This window comes from Canis lupus, chromosome X (genome assembly GCF_003254725.2).
Source record: "Canis lupus dingo isolate Sandy chromosome X, ASM325472v2, whole genome shotgun sequence".
NCBI lineage: Eukaryota > Metazoa > Chordata > Mammalia > Carnivora > Canidae > Canis > Canis lupus.
The window spans coordinates 104,613,660-104,639,503 of record NC_064281.1 but is presented as its reverse complement, the minus strand read 5'-3'; the positions used below and the strand labels follow the sequence as shown (position 1 = coordinate 104,639,503).

Below are 25,844 nucleotides of genomic sequence, written 5' to 3'. Positions count from 1 at the left end.
TGGTAACTGGTCTAGTGGCCTAAAGTTCCTTGTATTAATCAATTTGGAAAAAGAGAAATCAACTAAAACATACTTTTTTTTCTGTCCAAGAATTGATACACTCATTTGATAGAATTGATATAGCCATTAAGGACAAGCCTTGTGTATAGAGATGGCTTTATTTATTTTACAAGTAATAGCTGCAGGCTTTTATTTGATAAGTTTGAGATTACAAAATCTGAGCTTATTTCAGCATCGGGGCAGAGGAGGCTGTTGACTTTTCCCAGAAGACAACAGTGATTTGAGTAAAGCAGAAGAATTTGTAGAATTTGTAGAAGTGCGTGCACACTTGTGTGTGTGTAAACAGTTTCAGTCTTGAAACTGAAGTAACTTAAAATCATGAATACCGTGATTCAAAGAACTGAATATTTGCCCTAAGAACGTAACTGAGTCTGAATTGCTTCTTAGTGGTTTGTAGTTATGCCTTGTCTTGTTTGTTCCACTGGTCATGACAAACCCTGAGAAGTAGAGATAGTGAGGCTAGCCTAGGCCTAAAAGTCAAGAATTAAAGTAGGCTTCTAATTAACAGTTTTTAAGTTTGCCATAGTTTCAAATTACATTTATATTTGAACAGGAAGAAGGCTTAGGATTTGACTTCATTTCCTAACGTGCTCCTGAAACATCGAATGGGAACTTGCTTTTTTAAAGACTAATTTCAGATGTGTGGAAGTGCACACATACACGCACATCCAGACACACAGCAGCTACATTGGGATGCCTTAGCTTGACGAATTTTTCAAATATTTTAGCAAAGGTTTCAGAGCACTCATGAGACAAAAGCATTAAGGATTGCTTGTCATAGCTAATAAAGTTTGCTTGGATCTCACTTAATTTTTCTGCTTCACTTCACAAAGTAATTGAAACTTCCCTTTTTGCTTTGAGTTCCCCCCACTCCATTCCAAGAGCTACCGTCTTAAAAGAACATCTCTTTTGGTTAGCAATGCTGTGGAATTTTTCTGAATGTAGAACTAGTTCCTCAAATAGTTATTGAGTGTAGTGGTCATTCAATCCTTGGAAGGGAAATTAGTTAAATCTGCAAGTGGCTTTTGGAGGCCAAAGAATATCCAAGGAGAAAAAAAGGGTTATTACAACTTGAGCATTTAAAGCATCTCTTGGGTAAGCCTGGAAATGTGATCTCGGATGAAAAGTAGAGATGATGGAACTGTCCCTCTGGAACAAAGAAGGTATGAAAAAATAAGCTCCAATTGACAACAAAACTGAAGAACTTTACAGGAGCTCTCAATTGATGCAGATGAGCTAAAGTAATGAATTTCCTAGTGCTCCATGTTGTTTGCTGCATTATTTCAAGTGGTTCCCTAGAAAATTGCTTTTTCCAGCAAATAAAAACAATGCTGGAGCTCTTAACCAACTGTTATAAAATAGTCCCCTCCTCCCTCCCTTCCAACCATCTTTTGTTTTGGGTTAACAGTAAAAGACAAAACAGATTGTTGACTTGACCAAAAAATGGGGGGACAGATTTTGCTGCTGTGGCTGCTGAGGTGAACAAAATCCTCAGATTGCATATCCTCTATTCTCAGGGCAAAAGCTTATTTTGGGAGCGATGTGGGTGGGTTTTGAGGAGCTCTTCTGTTTTTGTTTTAAAGCATTTGGTAAGAAGACACTTGACTTTGAAATTTTATTTTCATACGTACTGGCTTGAGAGACCTGACCTCCCACCTCCACTCAATCTACCTTGTCAACTTTCATTTTTAACTAAGTAATCAACTAGTTGACATAACTTGCTTATTTTACAAGCAATCATATGGGAATAATTTGGCCTTTTTTTTTTATCAAGTTGAGTGTTAATTATTTTGATCTGCCTCTTGAATGGTGGGTTGTTAATAGTAATATTAGTCACAGCTGGGCTGTGAGTGTTCGACTCCAGGTTCCTTGGTTGCATGTTTTATAGGTCACTAAATAGTTTTCTGATGAAAATGATTTATTTGAATCCCAGTTCTCAAACTTTGTCTTTCCCCAATCTCTTAGGATAATTAAATGGCCAGTACTATACATCTAACTAATTACTTACTGTTCAAGAATCCTCATTTAAATATTCATATCGTAAGCGGAAAGAATGATTTATCCTGGGAAGAAAGCTTTGTAAATACTAGGGTGTTTAATTCAATTTAAATTCATTTTGAAGAAACTAGCTCTGTGGATTGAGTGTAGTACTTTTATCATCTAAGAAAAAATTAAATTACTTCAATGTAAAGAAATATGATACTGGGTGATCAACACTTTTTAAAAAATACTTTGACATGGCTTCTTTTTTTAAGATTTTATTTAATTATTAGAGAAAGAGAGTGTTCCAAGCAGACTGCGCTGAACATGGAACCAGACTCGGGGCTGGAGCCTGTCTCGGGGCTCTATCCCACAACCCCAAGATCATGACCTGAGCCAAACCCAAGAGTTAGATGCTTAAACGACCAAGCCACCCTGGCACCCCTACTTTGAGGTGGCTTCTTGATTTTGTTCATATATCCAAGGACAGAGTCCTACCTTACACATGGAAGATGTCATAAATTACAGTACCTTAAGATATGCAAAACCAGGGAATTGAGTGTGACTGCATTATAAGTCACTGTGCAAGCGAAGCATTTGAAAAATATTTTGACAGTCTTGACTAGATTTTCATGTCATTTTTAAATCAACTGCATCATAATATTAGGTTTTCTTGCTTAGCTCACACTATCTAATGGTTACAAGTTTCGTATCATTTAAGACAGACTTGTATTATCTCATGTAAATGATGATGGTTCTGTGAGAACTGTAACTTAACAGAAATATAAGAAAAATAGGAACTATGGTCAAAAGCCTCATGGGGTATAAGAGGGTCATAATCTTTCTCTGAGGAGGCAAACTTAAGTGATATAATAGTTTTTCAAGAGCACTTAATTGCGTGAAGGAATACAGTAACAGGATTGAAAGCAAACCTATAGCACTATTAAGGATTAAATTAATTGTACATCCTACCTCTTGGGGGGATTAAGGATGTGGTTTTCTATGATTGTTGAATTGCAAGTGGAATAAAATTAGTTCTCTGGTTTTGCGTATAAGACACTATAATTTATGACATCCTCCATATATACACCTATGTGTAAAGTAGGGTCTACTCTTGGATATATGAACAAAATCAAGAAGCCACATCCGAGTATAAAAACATGTTACCTAATATATTATATTGAAGTAATGTTCTCAGTGTTTTCTTCAGTGATAAAATAACCATGCTCTTAATAATCTTACAAGTGAAGCTGTAAATGAAGCAACAAAACTTAGATGATAAGGATTATAAAATGTGTTGAAAGATGGCTGATTTTTTTAAAAGGTTTTATTTATTTATGTGTGTGAGAGAGAAAGAGCATGAGCAGGGGGAAGGAGCAAAGAGAGAGGGAGAGGGAGAAGCAGACTCCCCACTGAGCAGGGAGCCTGATTCAGGGCTCCATCCCAGGACCCAGAGATCATGACCTGAGACCAAGGCAGACCCTTAACCAACTGTGCCACCCAGGCACCCCTGAAAGCTGATTTTATTAACAGCCCTTTCATGAATCAAAAACATTCCCTTAGACTTTGGTGTGGAGGATGGAAGGAATGCAGTCTCTAGTCACTTTGTATGTCGGGAGTACTGGAAAATATGCTTACGTTGGTCATCCTGATAATTGAAGTGAAATTAAGACTTTGTATGCTGTCAGGAAAAAAAAACCAAGCACATCCAGTTAATCTCTAGCTCTGTTTCAAGATGATTCACAGTTGGAAGAGATGGCAAGGAGTTTAGCAGTTACATTTTTTTTTTTTTTTACCCTTTTTATTTGAAAGAATCTCAGCAGGGCAGCCCAGTTGGCTCAGCAGTTTAGTGCCACCTTCAACCCAGGGTGTGATCCTGGAGACCTGGGATTGAGTCCCACGTTGGACTCCCTGCATGGAGCCTGCTTCTCCCTCTGCCTGTGTCTCTGCCTGCCCCTCTCTCTCTCTCTCTCTGTGTCTGTCATTGATAAATAAATAAAATCTTTAAAAAAAGAAAAAGAATCTCAGCAGAAGATACTTGAAACAGTATAGGTAAGAGAGGGAGGGGCTCACTGCTCTGGTTTGCCGGGCGTGGTTCAGGCTCACACCTATTATCCCAGCCTGATGGTTAATAGGGCCTCCTTTCCCTCTCAAATGTGTCTTGCTGTGGAGTATCATTTATGGTCACCCTGAGGACAATAAATGGGATATTCGGGTGGCCCGGTGGCTCAGTGGTTTGGTGTAGCCTTTTCAGCCTAGGGTGTGATCCTGGAGACCTGGGGTCAAGTCCCACGTCGGGCTCCCTGCATGGAGCCTGCTTCTCCCTCTGCCCGTGTCTCTGCCTCTCTCTCGGTCTCTGTGTCCTTCATGAATAAATAAATAAAATAAAAGAAATGGGATATTCGAGAAAAGAACTTGAGAGTTAAAAATTATTTGAACTAGTTTTGCTTCAAAAAAGTTGAGAGAACTTTAAATTCTTGGCTAGAGGTAAGTTAGCCTTACGTTGTTGAATGAAGTACCATCAGGCAGATCTCCTGGCTGAGCAGGTTCTGCCTATGTTGGGACAGTGCTTCTCAAAGAGGCAAGAAAGCCATATATACTGATGTCTAAAAAAGAATCTTACAGAATAGAATTGAGTATGATTCTGATCGCACATCAGGGCCATCATTATGAGCATCCCTTCATATTATCCTGGTACGCAAGCAGATGCAGAAAGAGTTGGGGCTCACACCCTAGTAGGACTCCTGTGGACTCACAAATATCTGCCTCCCTTCATGTAACTTGTGTGTGAAAGTTGAATGCACAGTATGCAAGTGTGTTTCAGGGCCTGCCAATGTTTTTGGTTTTGAAACGACTGGTAGCGAATCTTTTATTCTTTATAAACCTTCTTACTCCCCGGGAAGAGGTTTATAAAGAGTAGTAAAGAAGCACTCTCTTTTGGATTTGTGCATTTTGTTTTTTTTTTTTCCATTTTGTTTTTTTTTTTTAAACTGGTTACAGTGCTGTAGGCTAAGGTACGAATTAGGTTTTGTGCCCAGTGATCAAATATCACCAGCCTCAGGAACACCATAAGACCCGAGCTGTACAGAAATGTCCAAACAGTGGAGAGTAGGTGTTTTGCAATCAGATTTATGTGCTTATTATGATGGCATGTGGTTTAGTGGCCTTGGAGCTAGGAAACTGATTCCTGCGCTGTATTAGATGCCCTTGGATAAGTCCCTTAATCCCTCTGTGCCTTCGGACCCTTTTCTACTTTCTGAAGCTTAACAAAGATACAGAAATCCTCTTCTGGGGTTAAAGAAGTGAATTACTTGCTTCCAAGAGATGTATTCACTCAATCAGCCTTGTGTGGTGTCTCACTCGCTAAAATAGGGGAGGTCACGGAGGGCTTTCTGAGTGCCTACAGCTCCAACCCTTGCCCCAAGTGAACATAATGCGCTTCAGGATGTGGAGAGGCCCTGGACAAGTATGTGCATTCCAAGTGTAGTGGGAAATACGAAAGCCTGCAGGATTAGGTTTAGTTCTGGGGGAACCAGAGTGGGTCAGCTCCTTCTCCAGGGCCATGTTGTAAACTGGAGCCTTGAGTGGCAGGTCCTCTGTGGGGAAGGTATAAGCCAGGCCATGGTGGGGTCCCAGTCTAGCCCTTGCTGATTATAGGAAAACTGAGTTATTTGGGCAGCAGTGGGTAAGATTCTTACCAGTGAATATCTCCTGAAGATCACTGGATGACCTTGTAGCAGTTGTAAGTGCCCCTGAAGCAGTCCGAATAGAGAGGAGAATAAACAGAAGCAAGGATGAAGCCACAGATCTTCAGGGTTTGAAAGTATCTTAGCTCATAATGTACAGGTTCATTACCTAGAAGTTTCGGGACCACCTAAGCACGCTCCCCCTTGGAGCCCCGTGTCTTTGCAGTTCATGCTAGAGGACTTAAGGTATGGACCTTTATGGTAATGTGAATGGGTTTAAGTTAGTCTTGCTGACTTTCGGTTTCAGTGGCCATTAAAACACTTACTCCTTAGGATTTTATTTCAGTCAATTGCAAGTGATTTCCCCTGGATTTTTAAAAAAGATTTTATTTATTTATTCATGAGAGAGAGCGAGAGAGAGAGAGAGAGAGGCTCAGAGACGCAGGCAGAGGGAGAAGCAGGCTCCATGCAGGAAGCCTGATGTGGGATTCGATTCCAGGACTCCAGGACCATGCCCTGGGCCGAAGGCAGGCGCTAAACCTCAGGTGTACAACATAGTGATGTGACAATTGTATATATTAAGCAGTGCTCATCGCAACAGGTGTCATCATCATCTATCACCAGACAAAAGTATTACAATATTAATTGACTATGTTCCTCATACATTTCATCCCCATGACTCATTTATTTTATAACTGGAAGTTTGTGCCTCTTAGCCCCTTTCCCCTATTTTGCCCATCCAACTGCACCCTGCCCCACCCCCCACAACCATCAGTTTGTCTTCTGTACTTCTTTGCTTTGTTCTTTAGATTCCACATTTAAGGGAAATAGTTTGGTATTTGCCTTTTTCTGTCTGACTTATTTCACTTAGCACAGTGCTCTCTAGGTCCATCCATATTGTTGTAAATTAGCAAGATTTCATTCTTTTTTATGCCTGAGTAATATTCCTCTGTGTGTGTGTGTGTGTGTGTGTGTGTATCCCACATTTTCTTTATCCATTCATCTATGGATGGGCACTTAGGTTGCTCCCATATCTTGGCTATGGTAAATAATACCGCGGTAAACATTGGGGTGCATATATCTTTTCCAATTAGTGTTTTCAGTTTATTTGGGCAAGTATTGGAATTACTGGGTTATATGGTATTTCTATTTTTAATTCTAAGGAACCCTCATACTCTCTCCACAGTAGCTGTACCAATTTACATTCCCCCCAACACTGCAAGAGAGTTTCCTATTCTTTTTCAAGATTTATTTTATTTCATATTTATTTAGAGGGCGAGCAGTGGGAGGGGCATTCAAGCAAACGGCACTGAATATGGAACCTGACATGGGGCTCAATCTCAGGATCCCAAGATCATGATCTAAGTCAAAACCAAGAGCCAGATGGTCAACAGACTGAGCCATCCAGGCCCCCCGATGGTTCCCCATTCTTTACATCCTTGCCAACACCTGTTATTTCTTGTCTTTTTGAGACTAGCCATTCTGACAGGTGTGAGGTGATATTTCATTGTGGTTCTGATTTGCATTTCCCTGGTGATTATTGATGATTTTCATCTTTTCATGTCTGTTGGCATTTTGCATGTCTTCTTTGAAAAAAGTCTATTCAGGTCCCCTGCCTATTTTAATGAGATTATTATGTTTTCTTTCAGTGCTGAGTTTTATGACATCCTTGTATATTTTGGATATTGACCCTCTAATGGATGGATATATCATTTGCAAATCTCTTCTCCCATTCAGTAGGTTGGGGTTTCCTTTTGTTGATGGTTTCCTTGACTGTGCAAAAGCTTATTCACTTGATGTAATCCCAATAGTTTGTTTTCCCCTGGATTCTTTTAATTGAAAAGTTAAATAAAGACCAGAGTACACTAGAACTGGAAATAGCCTACAGGGCATCCAGTGTGAAAGGGGAAACTGAGATCCTGAAAGCTAAATGCTTTGTTTGGCTACAATTTATGAAATTGGTCCTATGGCCTTATCTCCATCCTGCTAGGTTTTCACTTGAGGGTAGGTTAGTCTTGTCAGTGGCCATGGGAAGAGTGTTTTGCTTTAATTCATTACTGCTTTTCAGTCCTTCACCCTTTGATAGAATGGGAATCATATTCTGTTTGTCAGTGGTGTAAGTTTAAATTGGCTTCTAAAGCAAAAGTCTGCAGAGGGGCCGGTTTATTATCTCTAAAAATGTCCCCCCATTAGCCTTGGCCGGCTTCCAGCCTTGCAGATGTAATGGACTGAAAGCCCTGCTGGTTCCCAGCTTTTGGCGTTCAGAGATTGGAATGTATAAAACTGAACCACCCTGCAGAGGTAGACATAGCTTTAGTTTCATACATAATCTATTAAAATACAGCTACCCTATTTGGCCTGCTACTAAATGCAGAATGTAGAAATTGCCGTTGAGCTTGGAGAGGCAGGGTTAGGGAAGAGAAAGTACATTCACTGCAGAAAGAATCAGAAATTATCAGAAGATTTCCCTACGAATCTCTAAGGACCTCACTTGACTAGGCGGTGAGAGATTTGATACTCATCTGTGGTCATAAGCCCTTTCTGGCCCTCACATTCATCCAAAACAAGTATTTATTGAGAGCAATTCACCCAGCTCCTGTGGCCCTCAGGATGCTCAGGTGAATTAAATAAACCCTTGGCTGCTGCAGAGGCATGCAGTCTAGGAGCTCATTTGGGGGTTAACGTTTGTCAACTCTGCCCTCCACAGGAGGCCCCTGGGTGCCTCTGAGAAACAGAATCATGGGAACATACGATCTTAGAGCTCCTCTGAATGTTGGAGCCAGACAGGAGGTAAAAGTCATTTTACAGAATGAAGTCTTTGAGAGCCAGAGAGGGGGATTCTTGCCCCACATCTCACAGCCACTTAGTGGTCGTCACTTCGAGGACCATAGTTTCTGATTTATTCATCATTGCTTCTTAGATGATACTGTGCAATGTTGTCCTCTCTCTTTTTGCTCCACCAGGATGTGGGTTGGTGTCCTCTGTGGTGACCGTTTGCTTGAGTGTACATAAGTGAGAAGGGTTCACCATCCTTTCCTAAACCATTCTGATAATTTGTCTTAAGTGTACCAGCTCATCGGATTTTTACCTGCAACTGTTTTTTGCTCACACAGTCTCGTGAACTGCCTACATTCTGTTACCTGTTGATCTCCCTGCACAGTAGTGCCGAGTGTTGGCTGCAGTGGATCCCAACCTTTTGTAGTCCAAGAAAACTATAGTGTGTTCTGTAAGTGAGATGGTATTCAGCGTGCAGAGAGTCCTTGGCAGACCTGTAAATCCATAGACTTTGGAAAAATACCTCTTAAGACCCACAGTATGGGAACCACTGAACAGAACCATTGAAAACATATGTGTATACTTTTATGTAATGATAACATTTGGAGCTTGGGTCTTGGAACTTGATATTATGAACTGAAATACTTTTAAACTTGAATCCTCTCCATGCATACCTGATTCATGCCTTCATTACATTTGACCTGAAATCCATGAAGCTGATAAGAACTTGAGAAGGCATGTAAACACCCGGAGAGCTGATGAATGTCCTGCTACAGTATTCTGTTCTTTCTGTACAGCTCCTGAGGGATTGCTTGTGAATATTTCACCATCCAGCCATTTGCCATTCTGATCTTATTGTCTAAAACGTATGCCCTCTAACCTAGCATCCAGTGTAGGATGTTGCCCCATAGTTTTGCATAGAAAAACTTGCAGAACAGCTGCAACTATTTAGGAAAGATGAGTAATGCAGTAAATAGTGCATACTTGCAGGTTTTAACAGGCTTGTTTCCTTTTTCTACCCCAAAATAAAAAACCTACAGACTGTGATTTAAAAAAAAAAACCTTTGAAAATAAAAATCATTCCAACTTTGATTTATTAAATAAGGGTGGAGATTCTGAAGATTCTCATGTTCTGAAGAGATTACCCTATCAGTGTCTGTATCCCGTTGTAGAGGGTCTCCTGGGAACAGGAAACACCAAGATAGCCAAATCTCAGACTCAGCAGGCTCTCAAAGAGATGGTTTTGACATGGACACTTGGGAAGATGGTGTCATAACTGTGATGGAAATGAGAAGGAGGACGCACTGCCGAGATAATCTATACTAGACTCTGAGCTCCTTTAGGGCAGAGAATGTGCTCATTTCTTACCCTCAGAATTTGGCACCATGCCTGATATATATGAGGTAGCCAATAAATGTTCATTGACTAGAGAAGAAAAAGATAGCTTGTGGGAATATAGGTAGAGCAAGCATGGGAGTGGTGAAAGGTTAATGAAATTGGGATAAAAAGGTGAAGTTTTAAAAATCAAGTGGAAACCATGGGGGGGGGGTTGTGCCTTACAGGCAGCCATCAAAAAACTATAGTTGAAATAGAATAAAACATTAAGAAACAAATTGAGGAGGTTGTAAAAAAGTATTTGGCTTTGGGGCTAAAAATCTGCAGCAGTGATCATGGAAAATGCTCTGCCCAGCAGCCTTAGTAATGAATAAAAAGAATTTCAGAATGAAAAGAAATCAACAAGCTCCGTGACTCTCCAAGATAGGCCCATTGCTGCCCACCCCCATCTTTGACAAGAATGACCATTTACCCACCTAGGCTATCCTCCTAAAATGAGTTGATAATGTCTGCATTAGTAAGGTCTCTTAATTTAGAGAATGGGACTGTCTTAAATGTTTTAGTAACTCTAGGAAGCAGAGTTTTTAGCTGTGTCAGGAACAGTGGATATTCTTAGATTTTTCAGCAGCACTCATATCTACATCTCTTTGAGATAATTTGTTGTGTTCCTATCCAGAAAGTTATGTATTCCTTTTACCATATCTGAAAGATGTATTTCACATGGGAGTTATTAAAGAAAGGTGGGTATCTGATTCTTATTTACCATTTCATTCCACTTTTACAATTATGCGTGTGTATTGAAGTTCAGAATGCCTCATCTAAATTTTAGGATGAAAACAGGAAGTAGTGACTAAATTTAAGTGTGTTTTCTTATTTGAGAGATTAAAACCCATGTTTTGGGGTTTGTTTTGATTTGGTCATCACTCCCAATTTAAATGTCATTGTTGTTTCTGGTGGCCAGAGCAGCTAGTTTGTGGAGACCAATAACTTGTGTTAAGCTTATATCTGAGGCCGGTCCAGATGGAATTGTTACCTCCGAAAAGTCGATGGGTGGCAGATTCTCAAAAAGTTCAGCATAGACTTTTTGGCCCATGTGACCCAGAGCTTCCATTCCTAGGTATGTATATACCTAAGAGAATTTGAAACCCTTTGGGCAAAGAAAAAAAGAAAGCAAAAGTAAGTTTGGATATTACTAAGATTTTAGTGTTGCTAAGGGCTTCCTATCAATGTCTGTATCCAATGTCAAAATAAAAAGCAAATAATATAATAAATAATATAATTTAAGGATGTTTGTGGCAGCAGTCATGGTTGCAAAAAGGTAGGAACAATTAAAATATTCATCAACTGGTAAATAGATAAACAAAACCTGGTGCAGTCCACTCAGAATAACATAGAGCCATAAAAGGGGAAAGAAGCACTGAGACATTACAACTGATGAACCTTAAGGACTTTATGCTTCATGAAGAAAGCCAGTACAAAAGGACTACATGTACACTTCCTTTCATATAAGATGTCAAGAATAGGCAAGCCCACAGAGACAGAACAGAGCTTAGTGGTTGCCTAGACCTGATGTGTATGGGTGGCTGGGGGAATGGAGTGGCAGTGACTGCTAATAGGAATGAAATTTCTTCTTGGGATGATGCAAAAGTTCCAGAATTAGATAGTGATTACACAACTCGGTGAATAAACTAAAACCCAATGAACTGTACACATTAAATGTTATGAATTATATTTTAATTAAAGAATAGTTGGGGGAAGATACTAAATGGTTGGGGGTGGGGGATGAGCACTGGGTCTAGCACTATGTTGGACTCATGAATTTCCCATTTGCTTTTTCCTAATGGTTAATGTCAGGGTTCACTTGATTGATAAGGAATATCAAACTGGGTGGCAGGAGATCCCGGATGACTTCGTACCGTGCCGCTGTGGACAGTTTCACTCACATTTGCAGGGAACTTCATCTTTTCTTCCATGAACTGAGGGAATCAGATCTCAAGGCCATGGATCTCTTCCACTTCTTAGTGGTTGGAAACTTTGATAGCCTTTACTTAACACCTAACCTTATTTCACTGTTTTCCATCCTAGGGAGAACGCAGTAAATGTTGGCAGGTGAGCAGCCAGTAAATGGCATATTTTCATAATAAAAGGCTTGAGGGTGTTTGGGTAAAGGTGTGAGAAAAAACTAGCTTTTCTTACTTAGTCTGTTTTGGCTCCTATAACAAAATCCCTGAGACTGTGTGACTTAAACAACAGAAGTGTATTTCTCACAGTTTCAGTGGCTGGGAAGTCCCAAGGTCGGGGTGCCCCAAAGATTCCTTGCCTGCTGTGAGGGCCCCTTTTATAAGGGCACTAATCCCATTGATGGGGGCTCCATCCTCATGACCTAATTACTTCCAAAGTACCACCTACAACTACCATCATGTGTTCTGTTTCAACATGTGGAACCCGGGTCGACACAAGCATTACAGCAAAATTATGTGTTTAAAAACAAGCATTACTTGTCAGATTGTTGGCTGAGGGCACGCATATGTGGTTCATTTCCTGTTATAGAACCAGTAGTGGTGATGACACTGACCTAGGAGCCTCTTGACCTCTCAGCCATGGCATTCCCAGCTCCCTGTGATGCCTGACCCAGCTTTCTGTCCAAAGAGCAAACCATCACCACCACTTGTTTTGCCAAGAAGCCCATCCTCCCCTTTCCCCTCCCTACCCTTAGCCAGGCTCTTCTGACTTGACTTACCTGTTTTTTAGTTGGAGATAGCTGTGTGGTGGAAGGAGTTTGAGGGGGTCTGGACCCACAGCAGCTATCTGAGAGGAAACCAGGAGTTGACAAGCTTTCACTGAAAAGTCACCATTGTGTAGGTTTTCATGAAATAAAGATTGTGTGAGCCACCACAGAGGGCTGTTTTCAGGACAGCCCTCACAGAGGATGTTTGTTTCTCTCGGAAATGCTGGCAATATTGTAAGCTTTTCATCCCTTCTTTAGCAAGGCATTACTCTGGCGCTTTTAGTGTCTGATCCCGCTAAGAAGTAGGAAATGTTAAGAGGCCATTGTTCTAAAGAAATGATCTCCGAATATCAGTGCTAAGTGCCATCCATGGCCACACACACGTTCATTTATAAAATGCCCTGTGAGAGACTGGGAGCAATGATGGGTTTATATCAAAGTTCAGTCTGCAGAACAAGGCTATTTAAAATTGTAAAACCGTTCTTAACTCATTCTTTCAAATGTAGAACATTAGTACTGTGTCATATGTAGGGTACAGATATGGTATGTGACATTTTGTACACTGGCCTTTTTAGGATGAAAATGAGTGAGCCACAGTTTCTCCCTGCCCCATCTTTTCTTCAGTATCTTTGTTTCCATGATTCAGTATTTGATTTGTTCAGGAGTCTTCTCCTTACTCAGAATCCTGCCTTGCGACCTTTTCTTTTCTGTGAGAGAGGAGTAACTTTTGCATTTGGGTATTCTGATAGGAAGGAGAAGGAATGATAGAACTTCTGCATGAATTTAGTTTTCCAGGAAACATTGGTATTTTGACCTTCCATGCTGTTACCCAGTGCTTGTTCCATTTCATTTTCTGGAGCACTTCATACCTTTTATGACAAAGACCGAAAATGGTGCTTTTCTGATGTGCACAGTGGCCTGCCCTAAAAGGTACATGGCTTGAGATTTGGTTTTCCTTAAGCATCTTATTTTTGTTTTCTTCTCGAATATGTTGGATATGTTTCCTTCACTAAACCAGGCTTGTCTTGAGAGGAATTAAGAATGGTGAGGAGTGCAGTTAGCAGAATCTCTCTTCTCAATGGGGAAATTATGTGTTTGAAGAAATAAATAAGCCCATTCTAAGAAATAAACCTTATTTTCACATTTACTTAACTCTTTTCTTCTAAGTCTTCTGAGATTAATGTTTTTGCTAATATGAATCCGCTGTTTGATGTCTTTTGAAAGGAAAAATAGCCTTGCCACATGGGTCAGTTCTCTGGTCAGTTGTGTCTCTGGCAAGGACACCGTGGTCAGGTGGAAGGAAAATGAATGTTCTTTTTTGGAACACAAATTCAAAGAATCTAAATATATACAAAACAAGTGAATTTTCCTTAATAAATCACCCTGTTGATCTGCTCTCTGAATACATCTAGAACTTCTGTGAAGCTTTTGAGTTGCATCCTGTTCCAACTGTTGACCTTAATGGTTGTGGCTTTAAAATAACATCTTCGTTATCTTGCTTCATCTGAAAAGGAAATATTTTGAGTAAGAGATTTTTCCAGATAATTACTCTTTCACATACCAAATAGTTTTTAAAAATGTTCTAAACATTTCAATGAAAATATTTCTGAAATATTTATTCCCCTGGCTTATAAACAAGAGGATACAAACTGTAATCAGTTAAGGAAGAAAGGAAGACTCAGGGTCATCATGAAAATCATTTAAGAAATGGTTCACTAAAGCAGTCAGTCCTCAGGGCTCTTTTCATCCAGGGCAGAGCTGAATGTCTAGAAATCAGACAGCAGAGTTGGTTAAACATGCAACTGGAATATTTGCGTGCAAAATAAAGTCTGTGTCTCAGAGGGTGGCTCCAATTTTCTACAGCAAATTTTACAGACTTTGAATGTTTTTTTCTTAACCTTTTTTGTTTCTTCTCCTTTTTTTTAGATTTTATTTATTTATTCACGAGAGACACACAGAGAGAGGCAGAGACAGGCAGAGGGAGTAGCAGGCTCCATGCAGGGAGCTCAATGTGGGACTCGATCCTGAGACTCCAGGATCACACCCTGGGCTGAAGGCAAGTGCTCAACCGCTGAGCCACCCAGGGATCCCACTTATCCTTTTTTGTTTGTTTGTTTGTTTCTGTTTAGACCAAGGCTTCCCTTGCTTTTTGGGGTGTTCGAAAAGTTGAAGCAGTGTGTAAATGAGCCATTGCTCTACTTCTAGGGTTGGTTGTTGAATATGTTCAGTATATCAGGAGACTATAAAAAGAATACTTAAAGCCTCTCCATATGCTTGATTAAAAGAAATAAGATTCCCATCTTTCCACACTGAACCTTAATTTATCTTCTTTTGTCTCTCCCACATCTCTGAAATGAACTGCCCCTGTCTTTTCATCCAACTTTCAAATTTTGCTGAGCTCCCTCTTTCTCTCTCAAGATTCAGTGCCAGGACATAGTGGCGTGGGTATTATTTTCTGTTGTGTTTTTAACACCCTTGTACATTTGATCTTCAGGGGTCCCTTTATCCAACTGCATATTATTCTTGCACTGCCCACCCCAGGAGCTCTGGTTTATTAGATGAACGCGATTTGTCTCCTTGGCCAAATTATTTTTCTCTTCACCCATAGGCTTTACTTTTGTAATGTGTAGTGATTGCACCTTTATTGTAAAGTTTGCCAGCCTGCTTGATATGGAAATGAGTCTTCCTGGTTTCTACTTCCCAGGGTCCCTTCTGGAACCCTTCTTATGAATAGCTTAGGAATCGCATTGACAAGCACCAGTCTCTTGGGCACAGTGGCTGTTTGTAAAGTCGACCTACACATGTTGGCCAAAACAATTTCACTCTTGACTTACTTCAGAACTGGCTGGTGGATACCATCTGGTCACAGTGATTTATCTACTACTGGTTTGTTGATTAGATGCAGAGCATCATGTTTACCACTATTTGATCTAGTACCTCTGACCTGTGGAGTTCAGTGTTCTGGTTTGGGAATGCGAATCTCCTTAGAAGACAAAGAATTCATTCAGTCTATCGACCATCTCCTTTTTAGTCTGGTGACTGTGATTAAGTGGGTCGGCCGATGCTCTAAATGGCTTCCTCCCTTTGATAGAGCAAAAACAGCCTCTTATTCTCTTGGCTTTGCAATCTCTTGCAAGTTGCTCCTGCCTGTTTTTTAGGTTGTGTCTAATCTGCAGTGCCTTATGGGCTTTTCTCTCTTCTCCGTCTGGACTAGCTCTTTATCTCATCAAAGATACCTTCACTTCTTTTCACTCTGCCTTTTAGCCACACAAACGGTTCCCTTCTCTCTGCAGCCCTCTCTAAATCTTAAGTACTTGGGAGCACTTACTCTGAGGTAACAATAGGTAAGGCTTGTTTTTCTCTCTATTTTTAAACCAATCTCTAGGCATCTTGCACGTTGTTTACTCTTGGAACTCTTTCTTTCTCCCTCAATAATGCCTGGTTTTGCCAGAGCTTCTTAGCCTAAAATAAGGAAAACTACGTTTAATGGGTTTGGAACTTTTCTTTTCCCAATCACACTGTTGAATTAGTGCTGTGATTGCCATTACATGCTTGTTGATCTGATTGATTATGTGGTGCCCTCCTTCCTATATGCTACTAAGGACCAAGGCCAGGGTATCTCCCAATGCACCTGTTCCTCCCTCCCTCTCTGCACACTCCTCCTACACACTTCTAGAAACACTTGTTCAGGAAGCCATCATTTTTCATCTCCAAACCTTGCCTACACATCTTGGCAGGTTAAGCATTATGTTGATGAATTTTCTTTTTCTTATTCGTGTCTGTGAATCTTCTGCATAATCGGAAGAGGGCAATGGAGGGAAATATATGGTGCCCATCTAAAACCTAGCAGAGGAAGATGTATTTGACAGAAATATTTAAGAAATAGAGTATAAGGAGGTGATCAGGTGCTAAACTGACAGACGATCTGAGGTCGATACACTCTCATCGGAAACATCAAAAAAATGGCACTTAAATGTGTCACAATTGTGCGGGGAGCTGTCATTTCCATCTTTGTTCTCCCTCCCTTTGATGTGACAGGGAACAAACTCCCTTCATCTCAGGGTGGGTTTGTTGATTTTTTTTCTTTTCTCTTTCCTTTTTTTTTGTTTTTTTTTTTCTCTGACATATGTTTATCCTTAGATATTCTAAATGTCTGAATCATCTACTTCTATTTGATAGAGCAGGGTGTGCTTTCAGCAAAACAATCGGCCATGAAGGAGGAGGCCATCATGTGTCGGGACAGGTGCAGTGACATAGTGCACACCCTAGACACACACATTTGTAAAAAGCAAGGTGCACATTTAAGGAAGTAAATATTCTTTTACTGTTCTGAATCATATTCGTGAATGCAGGAATTCTAGAATGCAAACAGTTGATATGTATGATATTTGGATGTTAATGCCAAGTTGATTCCTCAAAATAATCAGGTGTAGGCTATATAAAATCTCTGATACTTAGCCTTTTTGACCTAAAACAATGACAGTTTCATATGAGTCCATCTTTGTTTTTCATTAATCTCCAGGGTCATAACAGCTATTTCAGAATTAAAGAGAAGATTTTCTAGCCTGTAATCCCAGAGTGGTATTGCTGTAGCCTGGATTTTTACCAACAGACAGTTTATATTTGGCTAAATAAAGCTAAATTGCTCTTTGGTGGGTAAATTTTAAAAATAAATGCTTCCGAAAGATGATGACGACTACTACTAGTAGAAGAGTAACAAGAAAACAACACTCTTCCTTTAAATATATAGCCAATCCCGAGGTCTAGAAAGGACCCCCCCTTCTGAGGAATAGAGAGTCTTTCTGATGGCAGTATTTATAATGATAGCTATTATCGAGCGAGGCATCATATACATTTAATGCTTTCAGTGATTCTGTGAGGTAGGTTCTAGTTTTGTCCTTATTTTCTAGAAGATGAAATTGTCTCTGAAGTGAAGAGACTGACCAGAGTTGCACAGAATTGAGTTCAGATTCAAGCCTGTTTAACTCAAATGTCCTTAAGTGAAGCTCTTTATATCACGTGGAGCCTACCTGCCTCAAAGACTTAGGGCCAATACTGTGTATGGAAAGCTTTTCTCTTCCCTTTATTCAGTGAGCATCCTACTTGTTGTGACTTTCTTCATTTGTTTGGTACTGAAAAAGAAGCTTGGCTTCTGTCTACTCTTCCAGGGCCACCAAATTTGTCAGTGCTATTATAAGACTTTTAACCAATAAGCAAGATGCGTCATGACTTTTTTTTTTCTTTCTTTCTTTTTTTTAAACACAGGCTCATTTCGTAATAATCCCTGGCATAATTTGTGTTTGTTTGTTCCCACAAATCATGAGGATTAATCTCACAATGATGAAACCATGCCTTTTTCAAAAAGATTCATTTATTTTAGAGAGAGTGCACATGCCAAGGGGGGAGGGGCAGGGGGAGAGAGAGAGAGAGAGAGAGAGAGAGAGAGAGAGAGAATGAGAATGAGAATGAATCTCAAGCAGATTCCCGCTGAGTGCAGGGCCCAGGGCCTGAAGCAAGGCTCTGATCTCCCAGTCAATGAGATCATGACCTGAGCTGAAACCAAGGGTTAGACACTTAACCGACTGAGTCACCCAGGTGCCCCCAAACCATACCTTTTTATAAGTATGCTCCACATTTACCCATACTCAACCTGGTCATATAGGCCAAATGAAAGCTCAGGCTTGTGCCACCAAGCACCTCCTCAAATGTTTGTGAAACTTGAGATTAAACTGTGGTTCTTCTCCAAGCTTATTGTAGCATTAATATTCTGTATGATTGATTTATCAAAGAAGACTTATACTTGAGTTAGATTAGTTGATGTTTTTGTATTGAGCTGGGATCATATAGTAAAAATAGAGATACCCCACTTAGCCTGGTCAGACTTATTCTGACATAAGTCATCATTTGCAAAAAAGCAGGGCTTATAATGCTGGACATTTGCTTTAGCTTCAGCTTTTGAAATGGCCCCTTCTGAAACTGATTACCAGAATATGATTAAAAATCTTGCACTGTGTCACAAATGCAATGAAACGCCGGGACACCTGCACCCCGATGTTTATAGCAGCAATGGCCACGATAGCCAAACTGTGGAAGGAGCCTCGGTGTCCAACGAAAGATGAATGGATAAAGAAGATGTGGTTTATGTATACAATGGAATATTACTCAGCTATTAGAAATGATAAATACCCACCATTTGCTTCAACGTGGATGGAACTGGAGGGTATTATGCTGAGTGAAGTAAGCCAGTCGGAGAAGGACAAACATTATATGTTCTCATTCATTTGGGGAATATAAATAATAGTGAAAGGGAATATAAGGGAAGGGAGAAGAAATGTGTGGGAAATATCAGAAAGGGAGACAGAACGTAAAGACTGCTAACTCTGGGAAACGAACTAGGGGTGGTAGAAGGGGAGGAGGGCGGGGGGTGGGAGTGAATGTGTGACGGGCACTGGGGGTTATTCTGTATGTTAGTAAATTGAACACCAATAAAAAATAAATTAAAAAAAAAGAATAACAACAGAGACCAAATGCTAGGTTCCTACTACAAAAAAGTTTTTGACATCGAGAAAAAAAAAAAAATCTTGCACTGTGTTAAAGTATGTGCTCTTTTAACATGGGCTACACTTGGGATTATGACTTAGTTTCAACCTAAGATTAGGTAGATTAAGAAAAGAATTAAAATGTGACCTTGCACGGTTTGTGATCCTATAGAAGACAAAGAGACCAAAGTGAGCCCTTCACTTTTGATATTTCTAGTTACCAATACCATTTAAGTACATGAAAATATGTACTAATTCCAACAGATAAGCACAGCACCACCAAGTGTTACCTTTTTAAACCAAGACTGACATTTATCTATTGCCATTTGTTCTCATTCTCATAAATGAAGACTTTTATTTTCATTTTTTAATTTGAAGTTTTTTTTTTTTTTTAAAGTTGTCTCTACATCCAACGTGAGACTCAAATCCACAACCCTAAGATCAAGAGAAGCATGTTCCACTGACTGAGCCAGCCAGGCGCCCAGTGACTATTTCAAAAATTACCTCTTGTTGGGTACTGTGGGAGCAGAAAAATCTAGGAGCTTGTGCAAATCACATGTGTGTGTCTGCAAGGAGAAGTTTACCCTTTTATTTTCCTTTGAAGCACCCTTAAGTATACTCTTAAAATATGTCATGAACCACATGTCACTATTCATTTTCCACATGGGATAAAACATCTTGAAGGGGAGAAGCTGAAAGCAAGTATATTAAACTGACGATCTCTTTTCTGGCAGAAGGTTCTGGTATGAAATTGGTCATCGAATTTTGCAAAGGAGGCTATATTTATTGCCCTTCTTTTTCTAAGAAGGGCCATTTTAATAATTTTTGCTATCACATCAAAGATAGCAGATTTTCATAATTATAGTCAATAATTGCAGTAGTAATGGTGTGCCATCTGCAGCCTCTGTGTAATGGAAACTAGGGAGGAAAACATGTCCCTCTGCTTGGTAAGAGTTGCTGTGGAACGTGAGGCCCTGGTGCCAGGTTGCCACTCCTCAGCCCCGGGTCATATACCAACTTCCTTATCTTTGTCCCTCACCCATTTCTTGTCTGTTCTTTCTCACTCCTGTGGCCTTGATGATGGGTCACATTCTGACACTGGGAGAGTGATTGGAACTTCCTTGGGATCAGATATTTGACCAAATTCATTGCTTTACAAGTGAGCAGTTGACCCATGACCCAAAAGATATATGGAAGGCAAGTTGGATATTGACATAATGAAACGCACACCCACTTACTCAGTTGCTCCAGTCCTCCAGTCCATAGCAAGCTTCTGACACTGAATGATGAACATATGTCTCAAGCTCAACTCTTGCCCAGGTTTGTTTCTTTCTTTCTCTTTCTTTCTTCCTCCTTTCCTTTCCTTTCCTTTCCTTTCCTTTCCTTTCCTTTCCTTTCCTTTCCTTTCCTTTCCTTTCCTTTCCTTTCCTTTCCTTTCCTTTCAAGATTTTATTTATTTATTCATGAAAGACGGGGGGGGGGGGGGGGGGCGGGCAGGCAGGCTCCATGCGGGGAGCCTGATGATGGGACTCAATCCTGCAACTCCAGGATCACGCCCTGGGCTGACGGCGGCGCTAAACCACTGAGCCACCCGGTCTGTCCTTGCCTAGGTTTCTGAAGCTCTGCTGCCTTTCTTAGGTTCTATGATGGCACCATTCTGCAGTGACTCCAATGTCAGCCCTCTGACAGCAACTTTCTTTTCTTCTTAGAGGCTCACACTAGAATGGCCTCTTTCCTTTCATCCCTACCCAAAGCAAAGATGGTAATAGGCAGCCCTTCTTTCTTGATTATCTGACAGTTCTGCAGTAATGAGGGCCAGGCTACCTCCATTGCACTAGCTTTTTCTGTTTTTGTTTTTTTGAAACATTCACATCTATGTGGCCCTGGGGTAACTATGATGAGGCCTCTTATCTGGCAGGTGAGGATGGTCAGGAATTGAATAGGCCTGTAGGGACTTGAATGCAGAGCAAATGACTGGTTTTCTTTCTTTTCCTTGTCACTTGTTGGCAAAGCAGCAATCATTGTTTCATCTTCTTCCTTAAGGAAGTAAATTTTTTTAAGTCCTAAATAATCACATTAATACTTCAATTTCGTGCCCAAGATCTGCCTTTCTTTTTCCCTCTCTGCGATATTTAAGAAATAAGAGTAAAATGGTAGGTAGCTTGGCATGGTAGCCCAGCTGAAGAATTCCCTAACTGATACCTTGCATTTTGCTTCAAGCACCGTTTTATCAGTTTCAGAGCCCAGAACAAACAGAGATTACTCCTAGTGTGGCACGGAGGAATTGTGTAGTATCACAACTCCTTTGCTATTTGGTGTGTTGGTCACCCAAAGGCCTAAAAGCTCTTTTCCTGAGAACTCAGTTGGGGAAATTGAATGAGGCCATTTCAATGATTTCTTGTCATTTGGAATATAAGTTTAGGGAAGTTCAGCCTTAAGTGATCAGAGTTTGATACTTTAAATTTAAAAAATTTTTTATTTTATTTATTTTTAAAAGATTATTTATTTATTTATTTATTTATTTATTTATTTATTTATTCATGAGAGACCTAGAAAGAGAGGCAGAGACATAGGTAGAGGGAGAAGCAGGCTGCCCGCCAGGAGCCTGATGCAGGATTCGATCCCAGGACCCTGGGATCACAACCTGAGCCAGAGGCAGACACTCAACTCCTGACCCACCTAGGCACCCCAATATTTTTTTTTAATCAAACCATTAACATCTGAGAAATGGGGTGTTTTAAAATAAAATTGAATGTTTAGTGACCTTATGTGTCCAGCCAAATAACTAAAAAGCATTTGTGTGAGAAGTTTTTGCTTTGTGGATTTTGCTTTGATGACCAAGAAAGATAGCTGAACCATATCCCCATGGAGTTTGCAAGATTCTCCTTTGAGCCCAAACAAATACCTACTGTTTTGGATGACTCAAAAAATGAACACAGTGTATATCTGGTAACACATGAGTTATATTTGAGTATGTGACTTTTCCTCCCAGTTTGTCCAAAGGCACCTCCAGAAGCACATCTGTTGAAGCCCCAGTGTGAGAAGCATGGGTTGGGTGGATTTCCCTAGAAAAGTATCAACTCTCCTGTCTTGAGCTTGAGTTGTTTGTTCTAAGAGAAGATCAGAGGACCTTGAAGATTCTGGGGGATAGGGGCTGGAGGAATTCAGATTATAGAGTAAGAGGGAGAAAGAAAAAGCCTGTAGAGCGATAATAAAATTCATGTCTGAGCATTTTGTAATTCTCGATGGTCGAGACCAAGCCTTTTGTATTTTCTGCACTGATGGATGGCATCTGGCACATAAGAAGTGCTTGATAAATACTGCATTACTGTTTTTGTGTTGCCAAATTGGGTCAAAGGTTAGTTTGGGTAAAGTAAACTGTTGATGTAGGCTTGGAAAATTTTTAAGGCAGCATTCTCTTCCCAGATAATCTCGTGAGGTGGACCGGTGGAAGTAACCAGTTCAAGAAGTGATAAATAATACCAAATTTTCTAATCCTAAGGAACAAATAAAATGTAATTAATCAACAGGTCTGATCCTAAAAGAAAGATTCTGAAAGGTAAGATGGGGGATGGAGTGGTGCCAAGGAGCTCTAGTGGGATTGCCTTTAGGATAAATCCCAATCAGACATGGGCTTCCTCACTATAAAGGTAAGCTAGGAGAATCTCTAATCAAGAGTGAGAACACTGAAAACTTAAACCCAGTCCTCTGGGAAAGGCAACATCATTTCTCTGAGGAGAAGCTATGCTTGGCCAATGAATGATTTTATGGTTTTCAAGCAACTAAAGCATGTGTGGACAAAGGGAAACCAGTACAGGTGATCTACTTAGGCTTTCAGAAAGCTATATGTGAGTTTGCACACCAAGGAAACTTAAAATAATTGGCATCAACACAGAAGTGTGGGACTGTTCCATCAAACATTATACAGTTGACTTGGAAGAAGGAAGCAAAGGGTATGGAATAGAAAAGATAATTTTCTGGAGAGTGATATTAGTGGTGACATTCTCTGCAAAATTAGGAACAAGACAGATTTTACTTAGAGATCCAATAAATGACCTAGAAGAGGAAGTAGACATTGAAAACATTACTTCTTGGGACGCCTGGGTGGCTCAGTGGTTGAGCATCTGTCTGCCTTGGGCCCAAGTCCCAGGATCAAGTCCCATATTGGGCTCCCTGCATAGAGCCTGCTTCCCTCTCTGCCTGTGTCTCTGCCTCTCTCTCTCTGTCTCTCATGAATAAATAAAATAAAGCCTTTAAAAAAAAAAACAAAAAAGAAACTTCTGTCAGCAAACATTTTCTAAATAGCAAAGAACTTGCTAAAAGGGAATAAATTCTAGGCTGTATGCCCCAAAGGTGGCAGGCCCAGGTGCTATGGTATTTGATAATGGTGAGGAGAGGAGGTCTTTTGAGGGTTGGAACTCAGCCCTGTAAAAGGAGGACCCTGCCCCTCCTGCATCTGCCTGCACTAAGGTGCAGTTTTCCCCCTTATGTTACAGAAACTAACCTCTCTTCACCTGTGGCTCTTGTCCATGTCCATGGGATGGAGATTAATTAAGAGTCATTTGATGCAAGTCTGTATCACAGTAAGCTCTAACTCACCATAACCTCGAACAAGAATTTTGTGGAAGTGGATTTTGAGTGATGTTATTATGTACGTACAAACACTGAAAATGTAAATGCTTCTTTCTTCACCATTTCATTGGTATCTGGCTAGAATTTTAAAGAATGGTTCATGTGGCATGAAATCTGATGTTAGAGAATAATTTTTCTTTATGTGAAGCAGCAGATGTTGCTATCACTTAGTATAAAAGCTTTCTAGGGACTCCTGGGTGGCTCAAAGGTTGAGCATCTGCTTTGGGCTCAGGGCGTGATCCTGGAGACCTGGGATCGAGTCCCACATCGGGTTCCCTGCATGGAGCCTGCTTCTCTCTCTGCCTGTGTCTGCCTCTCTCTCTCTCTGTGTCTCTCATGAATAAAGAAAATCTTAAAAAAAAAAAAAAAGCTTTCTAGATAGCCATTTGGAGAAATGTCTTTGGGAGGATTCATGATTAATGAATGAGTTGTTCTTTAGGTATATTTTTCCTAGAAAGTGGGTTTACTGAAGACTTATTCTCCCACTGTATTTGGGAGGGAGGAATTTTTGGTGTATCATGAAAGAGAGTAAAAAAAAAAAAAAAAAAAAGCTTAGGAGTGTTTTTATTTTCCAAGGTATCCAAATTGAAAACAACCATTTAAAAAAAGAGAAGCTACTTTTTAAAATGTTCATGACCCGCCATGACCTGTGTAATGTATATGAAATGAAAGGTGTTCCTATTTGTATTAGAGCAAGTGTGTGTCTGTGAGCTTCCCCATCCATCGGCTGCATTTCCCACCACTCCTGTGATAAACTCAGGACTCAGCTGTTGACCCTCTCTGGTCTTGCTACTTAACCTAAAATGACTTTGGCAGGTTATCTGAGAACAGGGTTCCTGTGGGTTTCTGGAGAGATTATTTAGGAATAGTAAAGAAAATCACTCTGTATTTCTGAGGATACTCTCCCTCATCCACTTTCTCTGTAGTCTTAAGTGATTGCCCACAGAAGACTGCTCACGGGGGCAACCATTAAGACTTCTGCACACTGTGGTGGTGTGTGTGGGGGTGGGGGGGGAGAGGCAGGTGTGCAGAGAAAGGGAGATGCTGGTGGCTAGCATTCCCCCACCCTGGAAATCCCTCCCTATGGCCCTCCAAGCCTGGCCTGACTAGCTGTCTCAGAGATGACCCTACCGAAGCCTTGCTCTGCCAGGGATTGTTGATGCATCATTGCTTGGGTACACACGTGCCAGAAGTACTGTTTGGCCCCAGAGAAAGGAATGTCCTAGCCAATGAATAGTATTTCGTCTCTAGGCTACTTTTTTATGGATAGCCAAATGTGGAACTGAGATGTTTGGAATCCTTTACCCCTCTAGGCATGCCTCTAGGCATTCTGTTAAATTATGAGCCCAAAGACAATTATAAATTGGTGTTGGAGAGAAACTCTCAAATGTGCTACCAAGTTATATACTCCCAAAGCCCGGACAAGAAAAGCTCTCTTTCATTAGTGCTCGTCTTTTCCTGCCTGCCCCTAGCCAACCCCTGAAGAGTCCCCAACTCAGTTTTGTGAGCCTTCATTAGCACCTGATGCTTAAGGAGTATGTATTGGGTCCTCTAGATTACTGAAGAGTGTGGGGTTAATCACCAGTATTACTATTCCAGCTCAGAGGCCTTGAACAAAGTGGTTGTAAACGGGCAAGATCGATGCAAATGCTCTAGCTGCTCAAGAATGACTGGTAACCTACAGCAGAGAGTGCATGTCTCACCACTCAATCACTGGGCTGATAGGCCTAACTTGAGGAAACCTTTGGTTTACTACCACTAAAATGGAGTTCCAGGATTGCCAGAGAGAAACTTTGGTTCATAATTTGCTTATCATTTAAAAAGCAATAAAAGCCCTGCTTGATTTCTATCTGGAGTGGATTTGCAAGCTGTTGCAAGCTCCTTGGAATGATGCATGGAGTTTTAAAGTAGCAGCCCTAACTCTTCCAACTACACTTACAGGAAGATATTCTTAGAAAAATGTAATACAACTGAGTTTCCGAATTTATGTGTTTCCGATTGGCCTTCTCTAGACTACCTTATAGGATTAGTGGACCTAAAAATAATTGGCAGTGTTAAGCCCTCCAGAGCTGTATTTTGGCAAGGTTTTGCAAAATACTAACTAGCTGC

General features: G+C 40.5%; 1 protein-coding gene across 3 annotated transcripts in view; it reads left to right on the top strand.

Annotated features, from left to right (window-relative positions):
• Positions 1-25,844, top strand: part of GPC4 (glypican 4) — a 116,943-nt gene that overhangs the window by 47,309 nt on the left and 43,790 nt on the right. The gene's annotated exons all lie outside the window — the stretch shown is intronic.